The following is a 26,357-nucleotide window of genomic DNA, read 5'->3' on the forward strand; positions in this document are numbered from 1 at the left end:
AGCTAGCAATGAGGTACTGCTGTTAGAAACCAGGTACCTCTCGTTGGCAACAGCAGCTGCTAACTTACAAGCAGGTCATTAAGTAAGGGTAATGATGGATACAACCAGATTGCCTGGCCTTAAAAAAAAAAATCACTCCTTACCAAACTTTCTTTTCTAGAATGAAAGAGAATGTCGGTTTCATTCTCGAGTCTGTAAGTAAGCATTTAGAACCCAAAGATGACCTAAAACACATTCTTACCCCATCTCTCGACAGGTGAAAAAAGCCAAAATATGTGTTTTACTTTTTGCTCTTGCTCTGGACATACCTAGGCCCAAGTTACAAAATCGTTCCCCCGTGACAATAAATCTGACGTTTTCTGTTATCTCTGGGGAACTGGTTTGTAAAATTTCACAGCCTTGTTCTCCTTGACTGGCTGAGTCATATGGAAAATAAAAATGAATAAAAAATAGCAATAAGTACTATAGCCCACGAAGCAAAGTCTAAAACAACTTCACTTAAAGCTTTGGTGTTAGAGACCTAATTAATTAAAAACACTGGGGTTAAACAATTGCCCATCCATCTTTAAGTTGAAGGGAAGGACAGAGCCCATATGATGTTCCACTGAAGAATGAACAATGGCATGGGTCCTGGGTGTTCCTGATTTCATAGAGCACTGTGGAGACTTTTTAAATGTCCCCTTTTTCCTGAGACATATGTACTCTACACCATTGTCATACTTAATCACAGAAATTGGGTTCCCATGCTCCTATTTGTTTGTTTCCTTGCTTGAGGCCTGTGGCTGGGGCCTTGTGTGTTTTTAGCAATTGGAGTCAGCTTTTGTTTGGCCTTTAAGATGAAATAAGACAAAACCATACACATGTTACAAAACATCAGAATATAAAGGGGATTATTGGTGCTGTAATTAAAGAACTAGGAGGTCATTATTCCAGTTGTCCCTCCACCCTCCCACCACATGGCTCTCTGCTAGCCCAGGAACAAAAGAGATTTAAAAATCAGACAGCCCTCAGTTTATTTTAATGGCAGCCTCTTAAGTCTGGGCATAGTTGGAGGGTGTTTAATTGACAGATGACAGTTTGCTCTGTCTTGGGGGTCTCTCAGACTGGAGAAGCATCAAAATAAACCAATCCCAGATAACCAAAGAATCTGAGCTCTTGTTATGCAAACCTGTGAGTATGTGACAAAACATACCTACCTACCTATGTGTATATCGCCCTAATAACTTTAATGTCCAGGCCCCCCTTCTGCTCTCTTTTCAGAAGGCTGACAGCTGGAAGGAACTCGTTTCTCCAGAAATGAGCCGTCCGTCACCAGAGGTGTTTAACTGAAGAGCTGAGAACCATCTGTTTGGGATAGTGCACCAAGGATTCATTTACCTACATTCATCTACACCGGGTAGATGTTTGCACAAGATAACTCTTAAGACACTTTCCAGTTCTGAGAAGTTGTGTGCTAGAGTGCAAACATGTAAATTTAAAGGGAGATTATGTTTTTAAAACTATAGCAAGTGTCTTTCTAGGAAATATTTCTCCAGTGGAGTGAGTACGAAAGAACTGCTTTTGGAGACTAAGATAAAACACAAGACTGGAAGCAAGTGTGGGTTTTACTGGGAATCAGGTGGCCACTGAATTACCTAAATTTTAATATTTTTGTGCACTTTCCATTCCCACTAGTTTCTCTCACTGTATCATGGCCATTTGATAACACAGCCTCATCTGACCTTCAATGAAAACAGAATAACTGTACAAAAGAGCTATATCTGTTGTAGCAATCTGAATGATCTGGTCTTGTCTCCCAGGGAAAAGGGAGATAGGAAATGCAAGTATGCAATGCATAGCCAAATGTTTATTTTTCTACCCTTTTAAGCTCCCTTGTTTATTAAGTTAAGCAGAGAGATGTGATATCTTTTTTAGACATCCAGAGTTCTTTCAGGATGCTGAAGTTTCTCATAAATTGCTCTACATAGCACACTGGTTGGAACTAGTTGGAACTATCCAGTTAGTAAATATAAAACATCATTTCTTATTCAAGAATATTTGCATGCTAAAAAAATCCAGGAATTTATTGGAACAATGTCAAATTCTCTGTTAATGAGTATCCCAAGTGGGTTGTTACCATAAAAAGGTGTATAGAAAAGATGGAATGAACCACAATATGTCCTGGAACAAGAATGGTAGATATGTGTCCTATTTCCCTACCTGTACCACTATTTCCACTGTTTCTCTATACCACTGTTTCCCTATCTGCACTCAAGGCAGCCATCACTAAGCAAGCACAGCACTCTTTGAACTTGGACTTAACTTCTGAATCCTTTCTCAGCATAGAACTCCAGGCAATCTTGTCACTTGCTTGGAGTTCCTCTCCTGTCATTCTCTCAAGAACTGTTCCATTCAGGCTTTCATTTTCACTACTGACAAACAATTCTTGCTGAAGTCGTTGGTGATTTAATTCCATATTGCCAAGCCCAAACATCAATTCATAGGCTGCATCTTACTCAACCTACAAATAGTTGATCTCTCTCTTTTTCTTAATATACTTTCTTCACTTGGCTTCCAAAACACCATACTCACTTGGGTTTCCTCCTATCTCAGGGCTGTTCTACTCAGTGGCCTTCCTTGGCTCCTAATCACCTTGGTTTCTAAATATGACTGGAGTGCCCTAGTGCCCTGACCTCTTTGTCTACACTCGCGCCCTTGATGATCTCATTGGTTTCACAGCTTTAAATCCATCTTTCTGCTGATAATAACCAAATTTATATCTTCAGCTTGGACCTCTCTCTTCTGAACTCTAGGCTGCCAACTACCTATTCAAAGCTCCATTTCATTGTCCAATAGATGTCTCAAACTTAACATGCTTACAATTGAGCAACTGAATTTTATCTCTCAAACCTATTTCTACCCATAGTATCTTTTATTTTAGCTGCTTAGATAAAATCTTGGAGCGAGCCCTTCCTTCCTTCCTTCCTCCCTCCTTCCCTCCCTCCCTCCCTCTCTCCCTCCCTCCCTGCCTTCTTCCCTCTTTCCCTCCTTCCCTTCTTCCCTCCTTCCCTCCCTCTCTCCCTCTCTCCCTCCCTCTTTCCTTCTCTTCCTTTCTCCCTCTCTCCCTTCCTCCCTTCCTCTCTTTCTCACACCTTCCCTGCTTCCTTTTTTCCTTCCCTTTCTTCCTTTCTCCCTCCCTCTCTCCCTTTCTCCCTCCCACTCTCCCTTTCTCCCTCCCTCTCTCCCTTTCTCCCTCCCTCTCTCCCTTTCTCCCTCCCTCTCTCCCTTTCTCCCTCCCTCTCTCCCTTTCTCCCTCCCTCTCTCCCTTTCTCCCTCCCTCTCTCCCTTTCTCCCTCCCTCTCTCCCTTTCTCCCTCCCTCCATTCCTTCCTCTCTTTCTGCTTCCTTCCTCCCTCCCTCCCTCCCTCCCCTTCCCCTCCCTCCCTCCCTCCCTTCCTTCCTTTCCCATATCTAATCATCACCAAATATTGCCACTATCTTAAAATATATATCTGGAATCTGACTACTTCTTACCACCTTTATAGCATTACATCTCTGGTTAAACACCTAACCAGACAACTCCCTTCTGAAGAAAACAGTCTCCTCCAGCTGTCAGCCTTCTCAAATGAAGGTTGAAGGGGGACCTGGACATTTGATCATGGGTGGGGGTGGGGGCGGGGGCGAATATATACATACGTGGGTGCGTTTTTTTTGTGCAACCTACATGTTTGCATATAACAAGATGCTCAGGTTCTTTGGTTATCTCTGGCCTGATGACTGCATTAACCTCCTAGCTGGTCTTTATGCTGCCACCCTTGCCCTGGGCCCTAATCTATTTTTCACATGGCAGTTAGAATGGAAATTTAAAGACAGAGTAAATACAACTTTTTCTTCCCCTCTCTTAGTCCAGCCAATCTGGCCTCCTCACTATTCTGCAAATGTACTAAGCACACCTTCTGCTCAGGGCCTTCCTCTTGCTTTTACCTTTGCCCAAAATATTCTTTCCTCAGATATTGACATGCTTCACTCACTTTGCTCAGGTCTCTGCCCAAATGCCCCATATGAAAGAGGCCTGCCCAAAAGAGGTGTTTGCAGATAGTACCCCTTTCATTTTCTCTTCTTTATTTGTTTTACTTGTCTTTGTAGCATTTATCATGACCTCACATATTTTTATTCGTTCTTGTTATTCTTTCACCCCTACCTTTCACCAAAAGAACATAGTGCCATGAAAATTCTGTTTTATTCATTGCTAAATCTATGATGCCTAAAATGATTCTGTCTTGGTTGGGTATATTTCCTGGAAATGAGACTTGTGACTAGAGTGCAGGAGATTTCCTGAGCACGTCTGCATGAGTACCATCTGTGAGGATGTGAGGATGCAGGATTGAGCAGAAGTAGCTGTAGAACTGAGTGGTAACTGCAAGTGCGTCTGCAGCCTACAGTCTGGGATAGCCCTTGGGTTGCCCTGAATTTAGGCAAGGGGCTAGAACTTTGTGCCCAGAAATGAACAGTCACTGGATCTGGGCTGCTACTGGAGAAGAGGCATAATCTTGGACCAAGACAGCTTTCTTCTAGTGACAGAAATTCTTGGTGAGGGACTCAGCTTAAAGCCTTCGGTAGCCAATACTCCCAGTGGCTGTGGGAATGAATGAGCCAATCGTGAAGGAGGGATGCGAGTGGCATTCCACAGCACCCCCTATAAGTGCTTGACATGTGGTTGATGTTCAGAAATCTCTGATGAGTGACTACATATTGGAAGCCTGAATGCCATCCTGGCACTGATGGTGCTCCTTGGTCTGAGGTGTTCCTGTGTTACTCCATCACTTTTAACCCTGAGCACTCAGCGTGTCCTGTGCTTCCTGCTCACCACCAACCAGCCACTGCCACAGCTTCCCAAGGTTGGGAGCTGCAGAGGGGATGCAGAGAGCATAGGCAGGGTCATCCCCAGAAATCAGAGAGGGGCTTTCAGCTTTGGAAAGTTGGCACCAGACATAAAAGTGGCAGGCATCTCTGCCCTGTGTCCTCTGGAACGAGATGAAGAAGCGAATGTTTCCTAAGAAGGTGACACATTGCTTTTGTGCAGATCTTACCTAGAGATTCTTGAATATGGAGAAGGAACCATCAAGCTTGATACAAAGCAGCTGAAAAGCTTTTAGAGTCTGTGATTCTAAAAATTATGCCACATCATAAGCTCAGCTTGCTTTCACTGTCTCAAGCCTACAAGATTTACGTCCCTGGAACACCAGAAGCAACATAAGCAAAGGTGCCATCATTCATTTACTCATTTGACAAGTTTCTGTTAAATGCCAGGGTGTATCCTAGGTGGGTGGTAAATACACAAAATATAAAATACTACTAACTGCCTTTTAAATAATTCTTACAATGTGCTGAGCACTATGCTAAGGAGTTTACTGCATGGATTCCCTGAGTCCATCTCAACAGCAAGTCCATAAAGGTACTATTTTCCTTATTTTATTTTTTTGTTTATAGTTAGATTACATGACTTGCTCAAGGCCACATGACTAATAAGTGGCAGAGTCTGGATTCTAATCAAGATGTTTATGTTTGTAATAGACTCTAATATAGTCTCTCTCCAAATAAAAACAGCTAGACATACTCCCTGCCCTCAAGTGGTTACAGTCCAGTTCAGAGACAGATCAATAAATGAAATCAGCCTTCTAAGTGAGGGAGCCAAGATGTACTTCTAGGTCCAAGTCTCAAGGCCATGTTCTTTCTTCTCTACCTATTTGCATACTTTGAGATTAGTAGATTTTCATATTTCTAGTGGCTTAATCAGGATTCTTTCAGCTGCAAGTCACAGAAGAGCCATTGGAAAGTGGTTTAAACAATAGAATTACTGCACATAAGAAGAGCTCTGGAGGCAGGTAGTACCTGGGTTGGCTGGTTTGGTAGGTCAGTGGGGTCAGGCCTTTGAGTTGGCTTCTGCATGACACTTTCCCAATTCTGTACTCAGCCATTCTGAAGGATGGGGCTCCATACATGGTGGTGGTGAGTTTTATGAGTCACAATAGAGAATACCCCGTATCAAAGACCCTGTACTATATAGGGCTGGGTGAAGATATACACAGGAATCGAGGGGGACCCACTGCCTCAGTTCACTTTGCTTTTTACCTAAAATCAATCAATCCCTCCCTCCCTCTCTCCCTCCCTCCCTCCCTCCCTCCCTTCCTTCCTTCCTCGCTCTGTTGCCCAGGCTGGAGTGCAGTGGTACCATCTCAGCTCACTGCAGCCTCCCCCCGCCGCCCCTGCCGGGTTCAAGCAATTCTCCTGCCTCAGCCTCCTGAGTAGCTGGGATTACAGTGCCCACCACTACACCAAGCTAAATTTTGCATTTTTAGTACATACGGGGTTTTGCCATGTGGGCCAGGATGGTCTTGAACTCCTGACCTCAAGTGATCCTCTTGCCTCAGCCTCCCAAAGTGCTAGGATTACAGGCACGAGTCACTGTCCCTGGCCAAACCTCCTCTTTTCAAAAATATTAACTGAACCCCAGCCCAGCGAGTCAGGGTCTTGGGGGCACCAGGCCTAGGTTTAGGTTCCAGGTGGATGGGCTGGACGTAGCCCAGGGGTTGCAGAGCAATCGTAAGGGGAGCACCTGAGGGAACCCAGACTGAGGGCCAAGCAGAGAGGTTGACCAAAACCACAGCCTAGGAGACCAGGAAGCAATGCAGAAATAATGAGAGAAATCCAGGAGATGGAGGCCAAGTGAGCCAGCATGCAGTGGAGGTAGGAAGTTGTGTCTGTGGTCACTCCTGGAAGTGCTTGACTTAACCCACATGGGACTTTTTATGGGACTTTCTTGGCCAGGTTCCCTTCAACAGCTAGGGGAAAAGCTGAACTAATTGAGGCACAAATAGAGGAAAGAAACAAATGTGGGAAAGAATAGCAGGGATGCTTCCCATTCCCGTGTCCAAGTAACTGTCCTTAGGGCCTGGGGGAGGACGGATGATGCTACCTGAGTTTTGTTCTTAAAAATGTTCAGAATTGCAACATTGATTATCCACTGCTGAGACATAGTACTTTTAATGGGAAAATATTTTTGGATAAAATCTAGAGGAATATGAGGCACTAAAGCAGTCTCCCTTGTTTTGCAGGGTCTTGATGGAGAAGGCGACACATTCGCCCGTTAGTCCTGTAATCAGTGCACCACACACTGATTCTGGTACTCACTCAAGGAAGTCGCCTTGCGTTTTTTTCTTCCTGGAATAAAGTGTTACTTACTACTGTGAACATCTTTCACTGGGTTCATGAACAATGTAGCGGAACTGAGTAATAAACAGAATGCTGTCAAGTATATATGTTCCCATAATAGATCCTATACCTTAAAATGCCTGCAGGGAACCACTTTTTAAAGTCTATAACATGCAGTAGTTTTGATACGACTGGTTGAGCCATGCAGAAATGATTAAAAAAAGAGTAATAAATTCAGATTTCACACCAGGCACCAAGCATTAAGCCAAAATGAAACTACCATACTCAAATCTTCTACAGCTTAGAGCTAATTAGACCTACATTTCCGAATGGCATGAGCATCATGCGATGTGGCAACTGTTATAATAACTATATTCTCATTGAGTGCCGGGTGGTGATTTACACCAGCAAAGCCTGCCAGGGCTAATGGACGTTCTATGAGAAAATCTCTGGGGGCTCTGAAACAAGAATCGGAGTCTTACCTTTGAGCATCTTTCCTCACTGGACTCCTAGTGATTGCATTGATTATTTGGCAGGGCAGAGATACAGCCCAGAGGTGAGCCACGTCCCTGTGAATTTTAATTACCGCTGAAACACAGTGTTTCAGATGATGACTGAGTTTTACATAGATTTGGGGAGATGTGATAGTTTGTACTACCTCTTGGGATTGCTGTGAGGATCAAGTATGACTATGTCTATTAAGTTCTTACCATAGTACCTAACACATAGTAAGCACTCAATAAATGGTAGCTCTTGTTAAAAATAAATGCCCCGTCTATGGGTTGGAATGTATAGTTGGTCCTAGATTGACTTTGGCTCTAAAAGGAGGCTGTATTTCAACGGATGCTGGGTAGTTAGTGATTTTAATGCCCTGGATTTCCCCAGAAAATTACATAAGCAAAGGTAATCCAGGGTCTCTGTTTGTCCTGGCTGCTGTTCCACACGTGTAAATATGCTTAGCTCTCGCCTGAGAAATACAGGCTTGATTCAGTGGGAAGCGTGTCTGCACTTTTCAGCCCCCACTCCTCCTTTATGAAGAGAACCTGTGTGCTGGTGGGAAGAGCTCCAATTTACCTGCAAACCAGGCATTGAGAGCACAGAGCATTCCTCCTGGCTTGCTGGAGGCCAAGTGGAATGACAAGAGAGGATTCCTCACAAATGCCACCCAAAGACATGATCTGAGGAAGAGTTAGAGTGGACTGTCTTCCTAGGAAACCAGATTGCTATATCATAATGACAATGACAATGATATTATTAGTACTTGCTGAATTCTTCTTAAATTCATTATTAATCTTTTAAATGAAACTCAGATATAACGAATGCTGCTTCTCTGCCAAGATCTGGGCCAAGCCTTTTATCTGTTTGATCTTTTCTGATCCTCTCAATGACCCCGTAATGTGGATATTATGCTCCCCCACCCCCAACACACACACACACACACACACACACACACACACACACACTTTTTTTGGACAAGGAAACAGATTCAGTATGGTTACATGACCTAGCCATTAAGGTCGCTCAATTAATTGGTGAACTGGAGACTAACCCAGTTTTTTCCTGACTCCAAAAGCCATGATCTTGCCATAGTCCCATGTTCCCTACTGGGAAGGTTGTGGGATTGCATTTGTTCAGCTTCCTTAGATGCTCCCAAGTTTTCAGTACATGACCTCATGCTTCTTGGCTACCAGTCAAGGAATGAATCAGTCCTCCCCCTGCCTTGATTGATCCCCTGCCTTGTGTTGCAACACACCAGTTAGAATGAGGCATAAATTAAAAAGCATGAGACATGGTCCTTGGCTTCAAGGAAAGAGCTCCCTTGAAGCATTTAGTGAACAGCACAGTACAGTGTACAATCAAAGCCTAGCATGGCAGCAACAGAAGCAGGTGCCAGGTAGCTCACAGCACCAACTTCTTGCATCCCCTGCCAGACATCTCTAATTCTTTACGGCACTCTTTCCTCATGATTCTGGATATGGTCTCAGAATCCTTCTCAACACAGCACCTCAGGGAATCACAACCACTGGAGCTAGTCACACACTCTCCTCTAGGGGTTGTTCTTATTCAAAGGAGCAGATAGCTGGGGACCCATGAGGCTTTAAGAGGAGTCCATGAAGGCTTTAAGAAGATGATGAGTTCAAGCCTAATCCAAATGAAGGGGAGCATTTAGGTGTGAGATTGTAAGAAAGGATGGTATTCCAGGCAGAAAGAAGTGCGTTAGTAAAGTCTCTGAGTTGAGAGTGAGGGAACCGCCTTCTGGGAACAGGGAAGGGAGTAACTTTCCTAATGTGGATGCTCTTGGGGCAGGAAGAATGAGATCGAATAGGACTTTTTTTTTTTTTTTTGACTCGCTTTTGACCTATTTATGCACATCATAGTCTTTCTCAGAGATAATAAGATAGTAAGAATATTAACTCCTATGTATTGAGGTTATCGTGCCAGTCATACTGCTTACTGCGTGCATGCATTGTCTTGTCCTCAGAACATCCCTGCAAGGCAAGTATCAGTATTCCCACTTGGCAAAGGAGAGTAACTAAAGCTTAGAAAGAATAGGTTGTGTAGCTAGTTACATAGCTGGTAAGGAATGTTACTGAAATTCAAAACCGTTTTAGAGATGTTACCAAAAAATATCTGATACTATCGACTTTTTCTTTCCAGCATATTCCTCCCCTGCACAAGTGCACAAACACATGCACATATAAACTCACAGTGCACATACATACAATCTCACACACATAGACTCACCTATACATATACCACATATAGATGCATCCATGAATACACACATATGCACACGGCATACACACATACATATCCACACACACTCATACCACATACATACATAAACACCATTCTTCTGGCAATAGTTACTGCTCTTTGATCCCAGGGGTAAATGTATGGCCCAGAACAGGACAAGCCAGGTTTTCTCCCAGCATTTGGATCTTGAGCAGAGACACATAGAGACAGAAGAAAGCAGAGTTATCTGATAGTAACATTCTTGAGAGAACGCCATGGGTGACCAACATCCCCGAGCTGACTCGTTCTTGTCCTTCTTATGCTTCGTTAACCAACTTTACCTTTTATTCTACCAGCCACATTGTAGACTTCCAAGAACTGCTTTTTTACCCCTTAAGTCAATTTCTGTTGCTTGCCACCAAAGAGACCTAATTGACATAAATCATCTCTTCAGTTCAGCCAATACATGTTACTGCAACGAAGGGGTCCATTGCCGGGAGAATTGTGGTCTGTGAAATGCTGAAGGCAAGGAAGGAGTGTTTTGTTGCTTTGTTACAATATTGTCCGTGGGGTTAGGTCATGATGTAAATGAAGCTGGCATATGAGGGCCTTCTAGAATTTAGAGTAATAAACCATTTATAGAGGAGATCAGGACAGATTACTCTTGTTCTGAATCCATGAATTATGAAGTCTGATCTGATGTTAATTTTCTTGGTTGTAGCTTGCCTTCTGTTTTTCTTCACCCCCTTTCTTTCTGGTACTCATATGGTGGTTAAGTAATACATGACTCCTTCTCCCTTCAATACTTTGGAAAGTATTTACTGGAGCATTCCATGGAATGGCTGATACTCTGGGGAATACAGAAGTAGCTCATAATGCAGAGACAGAAATTTAGAGCTGGGAGATACATTTAAAATAGTGTGGTCTAACCCTTCTTATTCTTACAGAAGAAAAAACAGAAGCTCAGAGCAGTTCAGTAACTGAAGTAGGATCACAGAGCATAGTAGTAAGGCTATGACTACCTACGTCTGAATTTTTAGTTCAGAGATATTTATGGTTTCTGATCGGACCCTTGGAATCTAGATGTGGAGATGGGGCATGCAAACAGGAAGAAATTAGTAAACCCATTCCTGCAGCAAGTAACCATCTTCCTGTTCAACTGTGTGGTTCTGCAGAAACCAGAATGGTCTCTAGCCTATGCTGGAAACTTGATGCTTCCGGATGCTTTCTTTCCACAGCATCATGACTTATCTCTCTCTTTCATTCCAAATTTGGGATTTTGATGGTGATAATCACCGAAGGAGAGAGGAAGGTCTCTTATGTCAATGGTACCCCAATGAGGTACATAAAGTATACAGAACTGCCTCACACCTATAGGCACAGAGAAACCCAATGGATGAGAGAGACAGGTGCCAGGTATAGAGTGACTTTTAGTACATTAATTCTGCCTAATAGAAAAATGTGGATGTCAGTCTCTTGCCATCTCATCAATCAAATAATGAGTAGCTGTTAATGACTACCTTAGGTTTTCTTGATCTCTGAAGCATAAGACACAATGGACCATTTTTGATTTCTCAAAGTTTAATTTGTCCTTGACTTCTGTGATATCACAATTACTTGCTTTCCTTATTTCTGGTTGTTCCTCCTCAGTATATTCTATGGCTTTTTTTTCTCCTATGGTTCCTTTAAATTTGGTGTCCCACAAGGTTTTATGTTTGATATGTCTCTCTTCTTGGTCTGTGATCTCCTTCTAGTCAACTTTATTATGGTGACCATCTTCTGTTTTGGCTCACTTAGCATCCATTCCACCCTTCTTTTTTCTTTTTTTTGAGACAGGGTCTCACTATGCTGTCCAGGCTGGTTTTGAACTCTCAAGCAATCCTTCTACCTCAGCATCCCAAAGTACTGGGATTACAGGCATGAGCCACTGTCCCCAGCCATTCCACCCTTGTTTTAGTATATGCAAATTGATTTGTGTTGGTAGAACCAACAAAGCCTTTACCACTCTTAGTGTTCTAAGATTCTGGTGTGCTAGTAAGTGTTTAAAAACCAGCATTTGCGGGAGGGGAGGGGAAAACCATAATTTGTAGCATTCCACTGGCATCAATACTCTCATCATGGACAAAATCTATTAATTCAACATGTATTTATTGAGCACCTAATACATGCCAGGAGGTACTGTTTTAGAAATCAGGAATCCACAAGGTGAACAGAACCATGGATTTTGTATGCTCATGGATTTTATATTCTCATGAATTTTATATTTTATATATGGAGATAGATAAACAAATAATTAAATACATATATTAATAAGATAATATCAGATATTAATAAGTGCCATAAAAATAAAGTAGAATAAAGGTGCAGTGAGTGATTGAGGTAGGGCATTATCTAATCAGTGTGGTCAGGGAGGTCTTCACTGAGAAACTGACATTTGAGTCAAAATTTGAATGAGAAGTGAACAGTGTAAGAGCTGGGGAAACAGTCAAAACTTGCAGCCTGGAATTTCTGCTGGATTTGTTTGGAAGGAGGTAGTATTTTTTCATGGAGGTTAAAATTTGTAGGATGTCAGCCTGGAGGTGCTGGTGGCCATTTATGCACCTTGAAGGAAGAGAAACACTGAGATAGATGGAGAAAGACTGATTCCTTATACTAACATTTGGACATTTAAACATTTGAACATCCTCAAATAGCTGGGTCTAAAGCCAGCACATCCCTGCATTTTTTAGTTACATGAGCCAATAAATACTACCTCCCCCACCTCTTATGTGGTTAGGAGAGTTTGTGTCTTAACTAATGTCTTTACTAATATGCGTATCTATCCCCATGTCTTCAAATACTACTTACATGTAAATGACTGTAAAATCTCCACCTCCACCCCTCTCAAATCTAATTCTAAACTCCAGGCACATATATGCAGCTACCTATTAGGTATCTTCACCTGCAGGATTTAATTCAGCATTTTTCTTCCCCAAACTGCTCACTCTATTTTCTATTTCTACTCACCAAGCCAACACCCTACTGACACTCTGTATTATTTTTCTCCTTCAACCTCTATAACAAATTAACCATGAATTTCCATGGAATCTGTCTCATAAATATCTCAGGAGCACACCCTCTTCTCTTCATTCCCACTACCTAAGTGTAGACTAGATTATAATAAAATAGTCCCTTTTCCATGTCTCCCTGAATCCAGTCTTCCTTCCCTATAATTTTAGTTTTCACTGTGTGGCCAGAATAAGCATTCCTTTTTATATATTAAAACATTTACTTAATAGTAAATTTGACTTTAGGCCTTGTGTCAGTCAAGATTCCCCACAGAAACAGAATCAATGGAATATATGTGCATATATATATATATATATATATATATATATGTAAAAAGAGATTCATTTTAAGAAATTGGATCATGCAATTGTGGGGGCTGGCAAGTTTATGACTCTGGAATTTCAGGCAGGACTTCTGTTACAGTCTTGAGGCAGAATTGTTTCTTCTTTGGGAAACAGCCTTTGCTCTTAAAACCCTCAAATGACTGGATGAAACCCATTCATATTATGGAGAATAATCTACTTTACTTCAACTCAACTAATCATAAATGCAAATCACATCTACAAAATGCCTTCGACAGCAACACCTAGATTAGCGTTTGACCAAACAGCTGGGCATCATGGCCAAGCCAACACGTAAGATGAACCACCACAGGCCTAGACCAGCCATTACAGACCTGGCTGCCTCCAGACATTGAAAATTCCTGGATGATTTCAAGAATTTCCTCAGAAGGCAGGCTGAGGTAGCCGAGGGCCCAAGGCATAGTTTAGTTGCAGGAGAATCATCTGGGTCCTTGTTAAAAATGTCGGTCTCCTGACTTTATTCCCAGGGGATTCTGATTCCAAGGCCTAAGGCTGGTAATGAGATTAATTTTATGGGCCTCCACTAAGATTTAAGTCAACTACAAAAGATTGCAGAAAGTGTCAAAGGGTGTCTCGTGGTAAAAGCAAGTATTACTTGAGTGACATTTTTTGTTTCAGTTATGAGAGTGTGGGAGACATGTTGTAAAATGTATTTCTAACTGTGGGTCAGAGTCAAGGCCAAAGTAAGTTCGACAGCCTCTGGTTGGGGATATGATCTGTATTCACTCTGGTGACATGAAGTGGCAAGCCACTCTCTCCTCTTTTATTACATGGACTTCTATTGCCATGGACCACAGCACCCTTCCCTCCTTGGGCAGTTTCTTCATTGTCTCGTCTCCCTGAGTCCTGTGGTTATGGAGTAATGAAAGGACAAGGGAGCAAGGGGACAAACAAGGATATGAAATCTCCATTTCAACACCGCTTCCCCCGCCCCCAGCATCCTCCTCCTACCCACCATCTCCTCTTCTGTCATCCCTGGAGTCCCTCTTTGCAATTTGTATGACTTTCTGTTGCCTGTACTGCAGGGACGGCAGAAGCCTGAAGTCAGATGTAGGGTCAAGCACCCTGCAGAGCAGATAGCAATAGCAAAGTGTACTTTAATAACTCTCAGCTCCTGAGCAGCTCTGGGAGCCAAACTCGAGATTTCTAGTGCTGTTCCTCCTCGGCTTGCTGGCCTGAGGGGAGACCTGACTGATGGCTTTGAATATCCATCAACAAATAATAAATAATAATAATAATCTGTTTGCCGCAGGGTTTAGGAGCCAGGGAGGCTGGGTTTGCTGATGCTTTCTCCCTTCTTAATACAACCTTAAAGTCAATTTTGAGCAGAAACTATAGTAGCTCTGGGCCACATGCATTTCTTCTTGCCACCATCTTTAAGTCTGATTCCCCGGGTTGGGACTCAAGAGGGTGAAGTTGTGACATGAGTGGTGTGTTTGCGGTGACCCTGGATTCCCAGGTCTGGATGCCTGAGGTCTTCTTTCCTCAGAGGTACCGTATCTCAGGCAACTTCATGCTCTCAAACGTCCCCATGTCCTGCTCCTCTCCCAGATTCTGGTTTGAAAAGACCCAGGTTGAGTCAAGGTCTTTGCGTGTGAGGGGGTAAACCCTCAGTAAAACATGCCCTCCATCTTGATTAAGACCTTGGGCTTTTCAGTCAGCATCCTTGGCTTTGAATGTGAATTTCTGCTCTTCCACTTCCGTGTGTGACCTTCAGCACACGACTCAACTTCCCTGAGCCTCAGTTCCCCATCTGTCAAGCAAGGATAATATTGATAGTGGTCATTATAATAGCAAGCATTAATTTAGTGCTTACTATGTTCCTGGCAGTGTTCTAAGCACTTCACCTGCCTTGTCTCCTTGTCTCACAGCAACCACATTAGAGGCGGGTAATATAATTGTCTTTGGCTTACAGATGGGGACATTGAGGCCGAGGGAGGTTAAGAAATGTGTGCTAGGCTACACAGGGGATAGGGGTAGGGCCAGAATTGGATACAGAACTGTCATGGGCTGAGTCCAAGCCTCTGTTTCAGATCTCCTGGATACTTAGTGGCAGTAAGCATGGGCACTATTATATCCAGGCTGAGGGGACAGGGGCAATACTTTCCTTTTAGAATATTGAATCAAAGTAAGCCTTTTTAATTCTGAACATTCAGGTCCAAGGAGATGGTTCACGTAGATAATTATCCTAAGGCTGCCCCAAGCTGCCACGGCCATTGCCCCTCCTCCACTCACTGTGCAGACCAGCACTGCCCTGGAGAGCCAGGCATGGAGTTTGCCTCTCTCAAGTGTCACCCCCTCAACAAGAGAGACCTGTGTTCTAAGATTCTTCATGGCACCCAGGCACATTGAAAAGCTTCTTCTCGATGCCCAGAGAGTTCAGCATGGTGAATGGACTCTGGGTAAAGTGTGATCTATCCATTGCAATGCTCTTTTAAATTTCAAATGCTTTTGACTGGGGAAAACTTTGAGACACCAGCTCCTTAGTGTGCCTTCATGTATCAAATTGCTTTCTTTTCAGTTGTGGGTGGCCAGGCCCCTCATTCACAGGAGGAGAGGCTGGAGTTAGGGCTTGGCTGTCTGAGTTTGCCTTGGGCCAACTGCTCTGGACTGGCCTGGATCATGAACTTCACTTGCAGAACTGTTCTGGGCTGTGGCTGGGAAAGGATATTTCTTTCTCAGTTGTGGTCACTGACCAAGGGGGCCCTCCTGTACTTTTTTTTTAGTTTTTTGTTTGTTTGTTTGTTTTGTTCTGTTTTGTTTTGTTTGAGATGAGATCCTGTTCTGTCACCCAGACTGGAGTACAGTGGTGTGATCACGGTCATGGCTCACCATGGCCTCGACCTCCTGGGCTCAAGGATCATCCACCTCAACCTCTCAAGTAGCTGGTACCACAGGCGTAAACCACTATGCTCGGTTAATTTTTTTGTTTGTAGAGATGAGGCCTTGCTGTGTTTCCCAGGCTGGTATTGAACTCCTGGGCTCAAGCGATCTTCTTGCCTTGGCCCCCTAAAGTGCTGGGATTACAGGCATGCTGTCACTGCGCCTGGCCTTCCTGTACTTTTGACAAGCTGGGAACCACTTGTTGTTTCTGCAGACCGCCTGCCACCTTCTTGCTCATTTCTGAGCCTCTTGGAGATGAATAAGTTAGCTGGGGTAGGAAGAAAAGTCCCCACAATCTCATCTCACTTCGTTTGGGCTTCCTGTTTGGCAGCTAGAGATAGAAGGGGAAGGGAGATTAACGGAGAGAGCCCATAGCCTATGATATGTCTCAGCTTTATGGTCTCCCTCATGAAGGAAGTGTGCCAGTGCCAGGCGCAAAGTGGCCAAAACCCCAACCGTGGGAAGCACATTCCAACAGGACTTCTGGAAAATGATTCAGCTGCGCTCACTCCTAATCCAATTTAATGATCCTATTTTGATAGCATTACGTATTTATTTGCTGGTTAGGAGAAAAACCACCACCTCCCAAGGTCTCCCTGCAGGTGCTCTGAAAACAGGGCTACTGGAGGAGCCACTCTTCCTCCCCTCCATTCCGGGCTCAGGTCTTTAATGTGAAAATGTGGCCTTCAGACGTGCTGGGATATTTGAAAGGGCAGGGACCAGGGGTGGGGAGGGTGGCAGTGCTAAAAGTTCTAAACAAGCCAGCTGGGGCGGGAGTGTGGTCGTGAGGGAACATTATCTGGTGTGATTCTTTGTTTTCACGGTATCACCTCCTATTTCTCAGACCAACAGAATCACCAAGCTGTAAACGGCACACCTTACAAATCAGCGTCCCCTGACGTGGCTGGAGCGTTCATTACCAGCTGTAAAGGCACACCAGCAAGAGAGGTTGCTGTTCTGTAGCCCAATTTTCCATCGCAATAACCCAATTAACTGGTGTGTGTGTTTGTTTTACAAAGCTCCAAGCTACAATAAACCATACAGATACGCGGGCTGCAGAAAGCTCTGTAATTAGGACAAGGTGTACAAATTAAACTACTCTTTTTAAACTTCAAACCAGCCAACTTCTGACATACTGTACTGCTGGGGCTTCTGGGACTGAACCCAATTAACATCTTAGTATTTTATAAGCATCGTTTTAATTGCATTTGTATGCAATCTTCTCTCCAAGTGCCTTTCAAGGTGCTAGTCCTTGTTCAGCTTTTATTACTTTGGTGATTTAAATCTTCTCTCTCGGAGGTTCCCGTTAATAATGACTACTGCTACCTCAAATGCTGGTCCAACATAAAACTCGTCTCTCGGAACAATCATGCTTTAAAACAGTTACATTTAACTTTATTATTACATTTTTAATTTTTTTCTCTGTTTGAACATTATGCCCTTAAACGTTTTATCAACCTGTCAGCTCTTGGAAGGGCTGGAAAGGAGATTCTCTTTGGGAACTGGGATCATGGTCTAAACATTTTTTTTTTCCATTCCTCTGCTCACCTTTAGTCTGGAGTAAAGGTGTTTGGTGCCATGGTGATGAGGGGGTATTTGAATGAGTGAATTTGTTTTTTTTTTTTTTTTTTTTTTTTTAGTGTCCTTGTGGGTTTTGGGGCATCTTTGTCTATATTTCGGGCATTTTATTCCTGTACAAAATCTAAGGGGGCACCAAACAAAGCAAGGATCAGGATAATATTTTAATGCGATATTTAGAAAAATAAATAAAATCAGGAAACTCTGATCTACAGGCCAGCTGCCTATTTTTGTAAATACAGTATTTTTGGAAACGAGATCATGGTTGGGGTGAGCAGAGTGAGGCATCTTGCATCAGTGCAGAGTAGCTAGTTCCTGCGTTTAGTTAAAATTTTGAAATTGTATTTGTCATAGGTTGTTTTGTGCATTCACTTCTATTTAAAAAATATTTCATTACAATATTATTTATCTTGATTCCTGAGTTTTGGGTGCCCCCTTACATTCTGCACCCAGATGAGTATCTCATCTGCCTCCCCCTGGTCTGGGCCCTGCTATCATAAGTACAAGGAAGGCTTTAAAAGGGATTTCAACAGACGAAGAAGCACTGAAGGAAAAATTTCACCCAGTGAAAAAAAATGTAGGGAAAAACCCAGCCATATGTTGGTTTATTTCCAAGTACAGTGTGCATAGAAGTCCTCACTCCCTGCTAAGAAGCACCCAAAGCACTGGAGATGCCTGAGTTTATGGGAACAACCCAATGACAAACTCTCCTCCTTCGTAACCCCGAACCACAAAAGCAAGATGTTTTCATAATTTCCCGTCGATGCTTCTTATTGCAAAAAGGAGTTAGGAAAAATGAGTACTAATGCTGTATTCAATTAGGATTTCTGTTATCTGGATAAAAATATACAGTCTTGAGCAGGCAGTGAGATCCTCCTGGAATATTTTAAACCTTTTTGCTTGATTGAGTGTCTTGTCAAACAAAACTGGCAGCCTCTCTCCCAGAGCTGCCTGAATCTATGCAGATATGATTTCTATCATGCCTTTATTATGTGTAGTCTGTAATAAGGATGAGCACATATAAATCATCTCTGGATGGCAGTTAGGATGCAATACTCAAAGGGGAAAGACATTTCTGCTTTCAAATGTCTAGCGATTTCAGATATAATATAGCAAGTCTCCCCTGAACTGCACTATCTCAATTCTACTCAAGCCTTTCTGTGGGAGAATGAGACTTTCATATCTTTCTTTGCAAGAATCACTAGTGAGATAAGAATTGTGTCACTAAGACCAGAGTGCTGTATCTTTTTGGTTAGTCTGATATCAAAGTTGCATTTGAAAAGAGGATCCTTTCGTAATTTGATTCAAGAGGCTGGCATTGAGGGTGTGTGGAGAGACCTTAGGTTTTGGGTCTGCTTTGTGCCAACGGGGCACAGGTCTTGAAGTGGGGAAGTAGCAAACTGATGATCTGAATCTGCAGCAAGGAGCAATTGCCCTTCTAGTGACATTTCAAAGGGTCATTCTCTTCACTGAATCAGGAACTGAGTCATAAATATGTCAATCTCCTATGACACAAAGGGTAGTTTGGCAGGAAAACAATAATGAAAACAAAACAGCACTGCACGTTGAAACTTGAGGGCTTCTGACATGGCTACTAATATTGTTAAAATGAGGACTTATTAAACAATTAAATGTTAATATTGTTAAAATGAGCACTTGTTATGTGCCAATTAAAATATTAATATTGTTAAAATGAGCACTTATTTTGTGCCAAGCCATGAGCATCTCCTTGTATTATCTCATTTAATCTTCCATAGAATGCAACAGTGTAGATATTCTTTATTTTTTTTTTAAATTTTTTCATTTCCATAGGTTTTTGGGGAACAGGTAGTATTTAGTTACACAAGTAAATTCTTTGGTGGTGATTTGTGAGATTTTGGTGCACCCATCACCCGAGTAGTATACACTGAACCTGATTTTTTGTCTTTTATCCCTCACTCCCTTTCCAGCCTTTCCCGCTGAGTCCCCAAAGTCCATTGTGTCATTCTTATGCCTCTGCATCCTCATATTTTACCTCCTACTTACAAGTGAGAACGTATGATGTTTGGTTTTCCATTCCTGAGTTACTTCACTTAGACTAATGGACTCCAATCCAATCCAGGTTGATGTGAATGCCATTAATGCATTTCTTTTTATGGCTGAGTAGTAGTCCATGTAGATACTCTTTAAATACCCACCGTACAGATAAGGGAGAGGAGGCAAGTAAAGTAGTCAGCCTCTGGTCACAGGTTTAGTAGGTGATGGGCCAGAATTCCAAGCACACTGGTGCCTGCTCTGACTTCTTATCCACCCTGTTTTTACTTACTGAGTGGTCTTGGGCCACTTCATTCCTCAGATTTCAAGAAAACCAGGACAAGAATGAAATAGCAGGCTTGGAAATCAAGTAAATGCTTAGAGGGTCCCAGGATGCCCCTTCAGTTGCTGTTACAAAGCAGTGCATAGGAATTCTTTGGTTGGACTGTGGCATGTGTGGGCATGGACAGTGGGTGGCAGCAGTGATAGGGCAGTAAGATAAATTCCAGTCATATCAAAAAGTAATATTTGCCTGCAGGACTCCAGTTCTCTGGTTTGGGGGTTTTCTTTCCCTTTCAGTGTCTTCCCCTCCTCTCTCTCCAGGAGACTTGGATTTGGTTGATGCAGGTCCATTAGACCAGGACCCAACCTTTCTCATGGTGCAGCACACACAGTAATGACAAATGAGGACCTCATGGTGGGAGGGAAGCCCTGGTGCCTGCCACCCAGCTGCCCAGAGGACCGAGGGACTCAGGATCATGGCACTCCTATAACAGAGTCACAGCAGCTCAGTATCAGACCGTGAGTGCTATGAGGCCTGGGGCTGTGTACCCCTATGCCTAGCACCATTGTTGACTGGATAAATACGAACCCACTCCTGATGTAAAGGAAGGCATTCTGATAAAGTAATTCCCGCTTAGTCTCTAGAGTTTTAATCAGTCAACATAGAGTGTGAGACTGCCCTTCATTTTGGGTGTTTTAGCCACTGGGAGATCTCTGGGGGCAAGGGTCTCTTCCCAGTGCCTGTCATCACACTGAACAGCTTCTTTGTCCTGCCAGTGAGAGGTGAGAGGTTAGGCCTGGCTTGCCTGAAGGAGAGGGAGCCGTAAGATAAGGGAGGAGGCTTGCGGGGAGAGCAAAGAACTTAGAGAAGACAAAAAGGCAGGAAGAGGGGAGTGTTTCATGACTGGAGTCTGTTTCAGTAGGGCCGAGGGGGAATGGTGGTCTGAACACAAACCCAGGAAGTTGCTGTGACATGCACTATCTTCCTTCTTATCTGCAGGCAGCTCCAGCTAGATAAGCACGTCACTGTGATTTCTCACTCTTGCCCGCTATGGCCTGAGTGTCTGTGTATGGGCTTCCCTGGGCTTTCTCAGAAATCCAAATGGCTGGCACAAAGATTCAGACCTTGGAAATTGAGTAGCTGAGAGTTGAGGTCTCGGCGGGTAAGATGCATGGTTCTCCATAGCTGGTGGAAAAAGCACAACCCTGTAAGAGTTCCAAGGTCACAGTTCAAGTCCTGTCTTGGTCTTTCACTGGCTGGCTGTGGATTCTTCCCCCCTACCCCACCCCATGCCACTTTTTTTGGGACAGGGTCTCCTCTGTTGCCCAAGCTGGAGTGCAGTGGTGCAACCTTGGCTCACTGCAGCCTTGAACTCCTGGGCTTAAGTGATCCTCCTACCTCAGCCTCCCGAGTAGCTGGGACTACAGGCAAGTACAACCATGCCTGGCTAATTTTTAAAATTTTTTATAGAGTCGGGGTCTTGCTATGTTGCCCAGGCTGGTCTTGAACTCTTGGCCTCAAGTGATCCTCCTGCCTTGGCTTCCCAAAGTGCTGGGATTACAGATGTGAACCACTCTGCCCGGCCTGGCTGTGGGTTCTTGATTTTCTCCATTTCTAAGCTGAACATGGTAATTTCTCCCCAAACTATTTTGCAGAATTATTAGAGGTGATTCAAATCTCCATAAAAGTGTTTTGAAAACTGTAAAGTCTATACAGGCATAACACATTATTATGATTCAAGGTAGCAACAAAATGTCAAATTGGGAAGAGTAGTCCAGTATAGAGGTCAACTGGGCTGCCTCTTTGTCTTGATACAAGCTTACCTGCCTTTAAGCAATTTGGTAACTTGAGTTGCAAATCGTACTCCAAAGCTCTCTAGGGGTGGTGGACACTCCACAGCTTCATTCACTTTTAGAGTTGGGATGTCCTTATTCACACTTAACCTAAAATTTGCCTGTTGCAATGGGAGTGCTTATCTTTCTTTACTTTTGATACAGATGGAAAAAAGTGAGTCTAAATCGTCTGTAGTGGGATGTCCCTTTTTGTGCTTAAAGATCACTCTGAGTGCCTCTCATTGACTTCTTTTCCTTAGAGCAGAGGCCCCTGCTCGAAGAAGTCACCTCACTTCCCAGTCTTCTCCCTTTTCCTTCAGTCATTTGAACTGTTCTTTGTGGATATTCATGGTCCAAGCCCTCATCTTCTGTCATAACCTACAGCCCAGGGATGAAGACACACCTGGCCCACTCATGGGAGAGAGGAGGTGTGGTTCCTGTGGTCAGCACTTGGTGATGGAGGAGGGACAGGCCATTTTGAGCGATTGTGTGGCTGGCTTTTGACTTTCTTAAGTCCTAGTGGCAGTGCCTGGCCAGATTTAGCCCGGCCTTTGGCAATGGGAAGCCTGTGGCAGGTGATACTTGCTGAGCAGATTAACTTTTCTAGTTTGATGCAGACAGACTCTGGGGCATGGCTCAGATAGGCCAAACTCAGAGCATGCTGACATCTGCATATAGAAGACATTTAATACATGACTCCGTAATTGCTTAGATAGCAGCCTGAGGTCAGCAAAAAGAATGCCAGAGAAACAGACAGAATTCCAGGGTGCTAGTTCTAGCCTTTGAAAAACAGTGTGACTAGAGCAACTTACTTGGCCTCTCTGAGCCTCAACTTCCTGATATGTAAAATGAGGACAATATCTGTTTTCTGTTTCACTGTATGACTTGCAAGGACTAGAAGAGTGCATGCTTATGAAAATGTAGAGGACAGTTTAATTTGCAAATTATATGAGGGCTTATTATTTGATGAACCATATCATTCAGTTTACTAAACAAACTTCTCTATTTTCTTGGGCGCAAGGAAAGGAAGCATAAATTCTCAGAACTCTTAAGTGGCCAGAAATGTCATTGAGTCAGATTTCCCATTCAGCACCTGAAAAGACCACCAAGCAGAGATGTTGCCTTTCCATTGTGGAGACTCTGGAGCTTGGAGAAGTTTCCTTGTCTGGCTGGCCCTGGAAGGGTTGGGCTGGATGAGGTGTCTATCCCAGGTGGGGCTGAGCAATAATTTTTCAGCTAGCATTTTGAGTGTACGCCAGGCTGGTTAAGGGCCTACTGTCTTGAAAACTCTCTGAAGCTACAAAAATGGCTCTGACACTTAGTCTGTATTCAAGAACCTTCCAGAGTGGAACCATTTCTTCATTCAACAAGCATTTATTACGCTACTGTGTGCCAGGCACTGTGTGAACAATCAGGATGCCATGGTAAGCAAGACAGATACTGTCTCTGCTCTCATGGAAGCTACGCTCTATTGGCTGTGGATGGGTTTTAGGGCAACCATGAATTCCCTGAAATTGGATATAAAATTGTATGTGTTTGTGCAGTTTTTTCTTGGGGAAAATGTTTGAACTTTTGATTGAGTTTTCAAAGGGGCCTAGGACCTCTCCAAAAAGGTTAAAAGCCATAATCTGGTGGGAAAGACAAGCCATTCACATGAAACATTGACTACAAGGCAGAAAGTGACTTGTAGAATATACCATGGGGATACCGAAGATGGAGGGATTCTTGTCGGCTGGACTGTTTGGGGAAGACTGCCTGGAGAAGGATGTGTTTGACCCGATCCTTAACAGATGAACGAATGCAGTCCAGCATCTGTTTATTGCATAACTCCTGGAGGAAACACTCATATCAAAGTCTGTGTGAATTGTGCCACTGGATCTGAGCAGTGCATAGCTTATACAGCCATACATGATGATCCTGAGGTGGTTGGGGGAGAGAAACTGTCTTTGTGTCAGTGAGTTATGGAATTTTTTTTTTTTTTTTTTTTGGACAGAGTCTCGCTCTGTCACCCAGGCTGGAGTGCAGTGGCATGATCTTGTCTCACTGCAACCTCCGCCTCCCTGGTTCAAGCAATTCTCCTGCCTCAGCCTCCCGAGTAGCTGGGACTCCAGGCACACGTGGCCACACCCGGCTTATGTTTTGTATTTTAGTAGAGATGGGGTTTCACTGTGTTGCCCAGGCTGGTCACAAACTCCTGAGCTCAGGCAATCTGTCTGCTTCACCCTCCCAAAGTGCTAGGATTACAGGTGTGAGCCACCGTGCCCAGCTGAGTTATGGATTTCTTGAGCAAGTTATCCCAACTGCTCTTTATCCCATATCATGCCAATGGAATGGAAAGACCAACAGGAATAGTAAAGAAAAACTCAGTCACATCACTGCTTGTGGAGCAATCTCAGTGTGCAGATAGGATCCATTTTCTTATTCTTCCATTTGATTCCTTGAAATCCTCATATGCCTTATTAAAGGAAGCCCAGACACTTCCACTACTCCTTAATTACCAAATACCCCAGGGCTTTGCTGAGCCCAAAGGGTGGTCAGTCTTTATTGGACACACACTGAGGAGCCTTGGACCATGGCCAATCTTCCAGCGGTATAGTTTCTCACTGGCTCACAGTGCAACTGGTAAAGTTTAGTCCTGTACCATTCCTGGGTGAGGTTTCAGCTTAAGTCTTATCATGGTTGCACCAGGATCTTACTCCCTCTTGGCTCACCCTGACTTGTTCATCTGTCTTCTCAAGATGACATTGTCAACAGCAGCACTGGCTGAGGCCTGGGTTCAAAGTCCACCCCTTCATCAGCCTACAATATTTAGCCTTCTTCCTCATCTCTGACTCCTTCCCCTGGGCTGGGGCTGCTTCTTTCTTCAACTCTTACAATGCAGACAGCTTTCTTATATTCCTATCTGAGAACAATTGAGTATTCTCACATCTCTGTTTTGAAGAAAGTTCCCTTTAGTGATTTAACTGTGCCACAGCTAGTAACTTCTCTCATTGAGGAGTAAAAGACTTAGCCCAAGCTCAGCCTCTCATAGGCAGTTCTTGGATAGGCTCCCTGTCTACACAAAGATTTCATACACAAGGCGGTATAATGGGAATATCATACTGCCTTGCCTATGAAGTAAGGCATAAGTTTGGATTTGGAAGGTACATTAGACCTGTGACCCTGGGGTGTTTATTTAACCCTCTCTGAGCTTTAGTTTCCTTCTCTCTAATATCTTTGTGTATGATCGACCTCCTAGCGTTGTTATGCAGTTTATATAAGATGATGCATATAAAGCTGTTGGCAATGTGCCTGGCCTAGAGGTAGTCTTCAATAAATGTGATCTAGAAACAGTAGTAGAAGAGGAAGAAGAAAAAAAAGAGGAAGAGGAAGGTGAAAATTGGACAGGTTGCTAGAATGGAGGAAGCTGTAGAGACCCAGGTGGACAGCTAGCACCCAAAATCACCCTGCTATTCCCCTGTTTTATGCACCAGCACCTTCCATTTCCTCCTTCGTTTAAAAGCAGAGGAAATTGCAGCCAAGGCTTTCCCCCAGCTCCAGGCACATGGATGCCAACCCCCTTCACTGGGAGCTTTTACGTCCCAGCTTTCTCAATAGGTGAAATTCCTTGGATGCCCTGAGCAAACTCTATCTAGCTATGAGGCCTCAGCTATCCCCAGCTTCCAAACACACCCCCTCATTCTAGGTCCACCCAGGAGCCCCAGCCAGCTTCCTTCTCAGCTTCTTATGGCTGGCCTTTCCCCTTTGTGTCTGGAGGCACTGGTGGCTCTGAGCCTTCTTTCCCTTAGCCCTGTTCTGCCAATGCTCTTTGAGGGGAAATAAGAGAACTCTTCCCAGTAAACTTGGGATCTCCAGTGGGGTGTTCTGGAACTGGCCAAGTGATGGCCTCAGGAACTTTGTAAGAGGCGGAGGCCTGTGTTCTGTGATCCAGCTGTTCCTGGTCCAGACAGTGACCCTCTGGGGTATGCTTTAATGAAACTTGGCATTTGAGCTCTTCTTGGCATCCACTGGGCAAGGAAAGAGTGATGTGCTGTGACTCTAATCTCCCAAGTAGAGCATAGAGGAACCCAGAATCCTCTCTGCTTCCTTAGCGGTAGGCAAGCTGGACTCAAGCAGGCACTATACCTACACACTGTATCCAGTTCTGAGCAGGCATTGTTTGATGCCTCAGTTTGTCATCTGAGCAATGAGGAAATCAGTCCAGCCGTACCCCAAGATAATTAAAAAGTAGCTCCAGCATGTCTAGGGGTGGGGAAGATGACTACCACCCTTGTCCCTCACTGACACATCAATGTGAGCTCTACCACCTACTAGATGCATTACTTTGAGCAAGTTACCGCTTTTCCAAATAGGTTTCCTCATCTGCAAAATGGCAACAGAATGGTTATTTTGACAAGATAACGCTTGCAAGCCCTTGATACTGTGCCTGGCA

Source organism: Pan paniscus, chromosome 4 (genome assembly GCF_029289425.2).
Source record: "Pan paniscus chromosome 4, NHGRI_mPanPan1-v2.0_pri, whole genome shotgun sequence".
In the NCBI taxonomy this organism is placed as follows: domain Eukaryota; kingdom Metazoa; phylum Chordata; class Mammalia; order Primates; family Hominidae; genus Pan; species Pan paniscus.